We start from the raw sequence: 8,324 nt of genomic DNA on the forward strand, positions 1-8,324 counted from the left end.
AGGAGGAGGAGGAGGAGGAGGAGAGGAGGAGGAGGAGGAGGAAGAGGAGGAGGAGGAGAAGGAGGAGAGGAAAGAGGATGAGGGAGGAGGAGGAGGAGGAGGAGGAGGAGGAGGAGGAGGAGGAGGAGGAGGATGAGGAGGAGGAAGAGGAGGAGGAGAAGGAGGAGAGAGGAGGAAGAGGAGGAGAACAGAACAAATATCAGGGAAGTGTTGAAGTAAGTTCTTGCAATCTGACTTTCAAACAACCTCAGAAACTGTCATTATTATTATCATTGTTATCATGTTCAGTGGCCGCGGTGACGGTAGTGTGCCCACAGGTTAAGCGTCATGCATAATTCCAGGTACGTACATGGCTGGTTTTGGCAGGTGAGATGGAAGGGCAGCAGTAAGCCTTTGTTCACTCGAGGATTAGCATAACTGAGGTGGTGGTGGTGGTGGCGGGCAACCTCCTGAGAATTTATTATCAATAGGCGTGTCGTTGTCCCCGAAGATGGTTTACAGGGGGGGCAGTGGTATAAACATGGCGTTCCAGTGGGCGTCCCCTCTGATCAACAAATCCAGCATTAATCGAATGTAAACCAGCCTCATTGTAATACTGATGACGAGGTGTGCTCAGCATCCATCACGCGTGGCCGCGTCCAGAAATGGCGATGTGAAGCGCCTCGCGAGCCCCATCATGCTGACTTTCCACTTGGCGTGGCTCGAGACTCTTGATGCGGGTCGTTACGGGGCCGATGCTCAGTTGGAATATGTAAACCCGGTGATGGTCGCCGGCCAGGTGTGTCTTGCTGTCCTCCACTCGGGTCAGACGGGGGCGGGGCGGGGCGGCCCCGAGCCACTACCCCCGCCACCTGCAGAAGGGTGGGCGGTCCTCCCAACACGCCCCCTCCCCGCTACCCCGGCCACCGCCCGCGACTCTCTAAATCACAGCCTCCATTTTAAAGCGTGTTTCGTTTTAAAGTTAACCCGTTCAGTGGGTGCCTCTGGAAGGGGGTGCCAATGGCTCCACCCACTCGCCGCGCCAGCCAATCCTCAGTGAGATTTAAACCGGTAAAAAACGCGGGTGGGCTCGACCTGCAGGAAAGAGACGCTTTGATTGGTTGTTCGCCCGGCGCCATCGCGCACGCGCCAGTCTTCGATGACTGAAGAACGCGCGCGGCGGCCACTTGCGTGAAATTGAATTTTGTAGCGTGAGTGGATGCGAGTGAGGAGTCAGTTGTTGTGTGCAGTGAGTGGCGGCGGAGGTGCGTGGCTCCACCGGATCAAGTCAGCTCCCGTGGCCACACACACTGAGGCCATCCATCGATCCAGCCACTCGTGCGAGGTCCACTAGCCGCCGCCGCTAGAATGGTGCCACTCATCGCCGCGACCAACTTTCCCAGCAGTCAGTAGCAGTAGAGACTTTATCGCTGTGGGCCATACGCCCTCTCCTGCCCGCCCGCGGCCACACATGTTCCTCGAAACGTGAGTACCATGACCCTTCCGTCCTGTATCACAGCCTTGCCGTCATCGGCAGACACTGTTACTCCTTGAATGAGTGTTGTATGAGTGTTAATTTATGAGTGTTGCATGGCATGCCGTGGCCCTTGGCGCGGGAAGGCCCATAGCTGGATCTATGGTGGCACCAGTTCCCTCCCATACGTTGGCTGTTTATTTTGCGCTGGTCTTGTTATGGCATTCTAATCCCGTAGTTCTGATGAGCTGTCAACTGCACGACGAGAATAATAAGGTTGTCGTTCCCGTAAAGCAGCGATACAGGATACCGTAGGGCGATGTATGGAGATGAGGGGGAAAATATGGTGGCTGTGGATCATCGGAGGAACAAACGAAGGGCGGCTAGGACAGCGGCGGGCGGTGGTGGCAGCGGCACTCGGCACCGGGATGCATGTCAGGAAGGGCAGCAGGCAGTGGTGGCAGCGGCAAGCACAGGATGCAGCAGTAAAAACTTTATTTCCTCAGAACCGAGGAATCGTCGTACGTTTGGTAGATTGGAGTCGGCTGCCAGCCAATACTCTCTCTCTCTCTCTCTCTCTCTCTCTCTCTCTCTCTCTCTCTCTCTCTCTCTCTCTCTCTCTCTCTCTCTCTCTCTTCAGCCATATACTTACTTGTGTAAAGAAATGAAGGAAAATAATGTAAATCTACGGTCATCCTCCTTAGACTCTTGTTTCGTGTCTCTTGAAGCAACAACCTGCAAAAAGTTATTCTGTGTTCTTGTGGAGGTTCACATTTATATGTTATGTATCGTATGTTTATTAATTTATGCTGGAGGTTTAATTCTCCCCCTTCAGCCGCCCCTCCAAAGTAAGTCTCGGGTGGGTGAATACGTAAGAGTACTTGGTGGATTATCTGAAAACTAAAGCATTAAACATACACATAAAAACCACACACACACACACACACACACACACACACACACACACACACACACACACACACACACACACACACAAACACACACACACACACACACACACACACACCACACACACACACACACACACACATACACACACACACGCACGCACGCAAGTTTTAATCGTGCAGTAAGTAGGATCGTTCCTCACTGCAAGGTAAATTATCTCACCTTCGTGAGCCAGGTCGCAAGGTACAGTCTACCACAGCTCACAGCAAGCATCGCCCGGCTCTCGCACATGAGACACATACACACACAGACACACACACACACACACACACACACACAGAGAGAGAGATGAGAGAAAATTATTTTGGATATTTTCATATATGAATGCACTGTTTCGTCTCCACGTCACTATTCTAGTCAGTGTGTGTGTGTGTGTGTGTATGTGTATGAATCAGGGTGGTGTGTGCCAGGAACGCTCTTCATTTTCCTTTTTGTATACAGAAAATACAAAGTAAAGAATAGTGTTGGTTCAGGTGGGATGGAACAAGTGTTGGTGCGAGAGCAGGTGTCGCCTCCAGGAAGAAGAAATCATGCTCTGAATAATAACAAAATAAGTGCACAGAAATGTTCATGTGTTGGTTGAACATAAGCCCAGCAGACCAATCTAGGAGTGAAAAATTAATTATATAACTTTACAGAGGAATCATACTATATAAACGTAATTACAGACAATGATACAAGTTGAGGGAAAGTAAATGTCACGGGAGGGCCGAAGAATAAAGTTATGAAGCGCATTTCAAACTTTAGTCATCACCCGCATGGACGGTACACCTGCAGGGCCCAGGTGTGCACGCTTGTTATTCAGGCCAACGCACGCTTATTCGACAAAAATTCGGAGTTTGTTATTCTTTATTATCAGCTGCACCTACATAACCCTATCCAGCCACGCCCCAAGCCTCCACCTGTACACCCGCCCCCGTCCAGCCAGCCGTCAGTCACAAGCCCCACACACCAACACACCGCTGAACACTCAACAAGCACCGAAGCCTCTCATAAACACATACAAAACCGATAACACGTGCGAGTGATGTCTTAACGTTATTTTCGAGCGAGAATCGAAGCCAACACTTCAACCACGCGGCCTTGACACGCACACCACCAGCCTCACCTTCCTTCGCCCTGAAATTCGAACCAGTGACGCAAAGGCGCACAGTGAGCCACAGACGTCTCCGCTGAGTTACGCAAATCTGTATGTACCTGTAACTAACCCTACACCTGCTGTACCGCTGAAATAGTCACGCTTACCTGCCGCCACAATCCCACACCTGTTTACTAATCTACGAAAATATTCCGTGACTTTCTTCATCCGCTTGACCTGACACGACCCAGGATTCATGAGATAGACTGTTTGTCGTATGGATCCCGGACACGACCAGGAGTTCATCTAGTCAGTCCCCGCGCGCTAGGCACCTTACGATGGCCCGACACACCTGGCCCACCGACACTCACCTGGAAGCGGGCTGATTACGGGCGTCACCTGTTGCTACACCCTCGCCGCCACGGTTCGCCCACCTGAACATTGTTTAATATTCAGCCGTGTTAAAAGTTTGCATCATTTTTCGTTGTTCGCTATTCTGTTGTGGTGGTGTTCTTCCTTTGTTTAGTTGGCAGTGCGCGAGATGTGTTCCATGATGTATGAACACAATCTTACTTATTTATTCATTTTCTTTATACACGGCATCTATTCAGACCACAGGAAATATAATATATACACCGCTAAACTGAACGTAAAGCTAATAGACATTTTTTTCCTCTCTTATAATTAATGATAGATACCAATTTCACACGACAATTTCAAACACCGTAGTTGTTCACCGAGGCATCTACTATTACTCTCTATAATCCACATACAGCTTTTCCTCTTACTATCTACACCTCAGGAAGAAGGAAAAAAAAAAATACCGACAGCAGGCTCTGAAATGATTTAAAAATAAACAAAATAAAAAAAAAAGGAAAAGAAAAAAAGAAGAGAAAAAGTCGGGGTCACGTTGAGGTCGTTTTCGTGTCAGTAGCGGGACGGGAAGGGACGGGACTGGGCAGGGCGGGAGCGGGACGGGGCTTGGTGGGGAGTGGGCTGGATGAGGCGCGGCGGCTGGGTGGTGGTGGCCTCGATAAATGTAGTCGAAGTTTAAAAATAAAAATAACAATGTACCACCGTCCTTTATCAGACGCATTACGAAATTCTTTTACTTTTTTCACTTTCTGGGTCGTCTTTTGTAAACATTCAGAGACACTATGGAAAGATAAAATTCCTTGTATGGACATAAAATCAAAAAGAGAGAGAATAGGCGGTTAATTTTGTCTTCTATAAACTACAGAACTATTTGAAGGGATCATAACCCACAAAAAAAAGTAAGTAAAAAAAAGTTGTAAGTGATTATGGGAAAATTTGTTGAGCAATGAAAGGGCTAAAGTTTCCGCAATGAATTTCCGAGACGGGAGGGAAAAAAGGAAGGCAAGAAGGAAAGAAGGGCGGAAGGAAGAAAGGAACGAGTGGTGGTTTAGTTTAAAAGATACTTATTATAACTTTCGTACTGGAAGAAAAGAAAAAAAAATGCAAGGAATGAAAGCAGAATATTTGAACAACGCTGTGGCGAATTAACAGAAAAAAAAAAAAAATGAAGCATAGTGAATCATGTACTGTACTTATCTAGGAGGAGATAAAGGGGAGGGAAGAAATAGATAAGAGAATCAGCAGGTGATCAACTGATGAAAGAAAAAAAATAAACGGAAACATAAAGGAAAAACAAAACAAATATGAAAAAAAGCAACGAAGTACGAATAAAATAAAAAGAAAAACACATACATCGGATACATTTCAGCGAACAATGACACGATAAAAGTCAACGAAAGTAATAATAATAATAAATAAAAAAATGAATACATACAATGTCTAGCAAAGAGAGAGAGAAACAAACACAGACAAACAAACAGAGAAAACGACAACAAGAACGACTAACAACGATTTTTCTTGAACTGAAATAAGGAATGAAACAATAGTGAAGCATTGATCTGTGAGTCACCTGTCAGCCGTGAGTGAGTGCGTGAGTCAGCACAGGCGGGAGGGAGAGAGAAAGGGAGAGAGGGAGAGGAGGGCGAGGAGAGCGAAGAGGGTGAATCACAAAGCTGACGTAAGGCGCCCCACAAGAGGGTAAGATGGGGTGTCAGTGAGGGAAACATTGGGGAAGGCTGGGTGGAGTGACAAGTAGAAGTGATAGGGGTGATGGAAAGCGTGAAGTGTAAATGGGAAGAACTGGGAGGGGAGCAATAGGGAAGTACCGATAAATAGAGTAACTAGGAAGGGTACAGTAATAGGGAAGTGTTGATAAATTGAATGAGTAGAGAGAATATAATAATGGGAGTGGTGTAAGGAGCGGAAAGGAAGTGTAATGGGGAAGAGCTGTGTTAAAAGTAATAGAGAAGTGTCAAGAAATGGAGTAACTGGGAATGGTGGAGTGAGATAACCAGCGGGAGTGAGTGGAATAGTGGAGAGGAGCTGGTCGCCGAGAGGAACATCACCGCAAGTTGTCACCACATTGTACAAATCACGCTTTGCACCACACTCCTCACTACACTGGCTTACCTAACCTAACCTAACTTCACCCCAAGTGCAGTTTGCGTGGCTCGTCTTCATGTGCCGCGACGTTTTCATAACCTTACACCGGCAAACTTTTTTCCATCTCTCTGTGACTTAAACTCCTCGCCTGCATCCGTTTCCACCTCCTAGTGACGAAGTGCCTGAAGAGAGGAGCATAAAGGTACCTCAGGAACTAATTGGGTTAATCGAATCGCCATCTTTTCTGTCTCCCGGAGCGCCAACCAAGCAAACTTTTATTTTATTTTTCATCTTATTTTAGCCCTTGATTACTCCTTTTCACTCTGACAAAGAAGAAAGAAAAAGAACCATAGCCTCTGCAGTTACATTTTTACGTCTATTTTATTCATTTATTTTTCTATCGCATTATGTAATACAGCATCATCATCACCCTTACCTCAGTCGCCATACACCACTACCGCACCAACAGCACACTACTCTCACACTGCAACCATTCCTCTCTCCCTCTAACTCCCTCTAACTCCTTCAGTACCTCACCCATTCCTGCTCCTCCTTCTATAGCAAAGTGCCCCCTGCCGCCCACTTGCTTGACTAAACTGCCTCAACCCAATCTAAAACCACCTGAATCCTTCGCTATCCTGCCCCGCCAGCACACCGCACAGTACCGCCGCCTCCTCTACCTCCTCGCCTCCGTCCTCCTTCTTTCCCGCCGCCTACACGATGGTGGTGGTCAGGGAACTCGAGTGATATACAATCCCTCGCTAATTGGCCAGAAAAGGAAAGAATATTATGAGGGATTTTTATATTCTTTCTTCTCTCCCTCTTTCTCTCTTTCTACGTCTCTCGCTCTTCCCTATCCATGCGGGTTTGTTTGACTGTGTGTGTGTGTGTGTGTGTGTGTGTGTGTGTGTGTGTGTGTGTGTGTGTGTGTGTGTGTGTGTGTGTGTGTGTGTGTTTAGTTTGTCCTTCCTTCCTCCCTTCTTTAGTGTATGTGATGGCTGTAAAATAAAAACAGCACGAGCTCACCTATGTATATACCGCCGATAAACGAGACCGCCGCTCAAACATACGTGACCGCTCAACACCTGCAGCCACCGCTCGCTGGCCACTCACCTCTACCTAGCTTAAGCCCGCCGCTCGCTCACACGTCACCGCTATCCATCAACGTAGTCTTTAAAAACTGATTGCTACAGCTTTCTGCTCAGCTTGATAGTCTGACTTAAGTTTAGATAATGATTTTTTGTAAGACATGCAGGAGGTGTCATTGTGTATTTAACTGAAATTTTTAGTGTTTGTAGTTTCTAACCCTTTGATTGCTACAGCTTTTTCTCAGCGTGGTAGTCTAACGTAAGTTTAAATAATGATTTTTAAAGACAACACTCACAGCAGGAGGTGTCATTGAGTATCTAGTAAAAGGTTTTAGTGTTTGTAGTTAATTTTTTGATGAGTAAAATTGCCTACAGGTGCTGAAAATAAAATTATGTCATTAGCAGTCAAAAGACGAAGAATATGAGAATATAAGGAGCTGAAAAAAGACAGTTGATCTACACGAGGCAGTTTCTAAGTTATTAAACCTTAACTTCTTTCATCAACCTTGAATTTATCTAACCTCCTGAAACTATCTAATGTCTGTGCATTTATCACGTTCTTACTCAGTTTGTTCCATTCCTCTGTAGCCATTTTTCTTCATCTCTCTTTTAAAGTCATCAAATATTTGTACGCAGCTCTCGCCTCAGCGCATCATCGACTAGGGCTGAAAACTCCGAGTTAAAACTTATCTACCGCAGTTTATTTGAAGTTGTTATTCACACTCACAGCTACTCACGAATCATCAATCACAGCAATCCATCAGTACTCTTACCATCTCTCTAAATATATACAAAAACCTTTATATAAAAATCTCATCTCTACGTCATCTCAGATTCACATTAGCAGGGACCAGCGGACCACCAGTCACTGCCTTCCCTCGAGACACCCTTCTAAAAATCACCCACAAAACTACATAACCCTTCCTTAACACATTTTTAATACTGGAGTTCTTAAATCAAAACTTTCCACAGCTTTACGTCACATTAACCTCACGTAAGCGACCGCAGAGACGGACACGTAACAGAAACATGAGCAGCATCACGGCAGGCCACTCCCTCCTCCCTCCCGCCATTCCATCTTTCTCTCCCTTCACCAACAAGAAGGGAGGGCATGAGAGAGAGAGAGAGAGAGAGAGAGAGAGAGAGAGAGAGAGAGAGAGAGAGAGAGAGAGAGAGAGAGAGAGAGAGAGAGAGGGAGGACCTTTAAATCATAATCAAGAGCATCTTACTCCAGCCATACGCTCCCTCTCCACGCCCG

General features: G+C 46.5%; 1 protein-coding gene across 1 annotated transcript in view; it reads left to right on the plus strand.

Annotated features, from left to right (window-relative positions):
* The first annotated feature begins 314 nt into the window (after positions 1–314).
* LOC135111078 (uncharacterized) overlaps positions 315–8,324 on the plus strand; it is a 44,299-nt gene continuing 36,289 nt past the window's right edge. Inside the window, exon 1 of the mRNA XM_064024009.1 lies at positions 315–1,464. The gene's annotated coding sequence lies outside the window, so the exon portion shown is untranslated. The remainder of the gene's footprint in view (positions 1,465–8,324) is intronic.

The sequence above is a fragment of the Scylla paramamosain genome, chromosome 21 (assembly GCF_035594125.1).
Source record: "Scylla paramamosain isolate STU-SP2022 chromosome 21, ASM3559412v1, whole genome shotgun sequence".
Taxonomy (NCBI): Eukaryota; Metazoa; Arthropoda; class Malacostraca; order Decapoda; family Portunidae; genus Scylla; species Scylla paramamosain.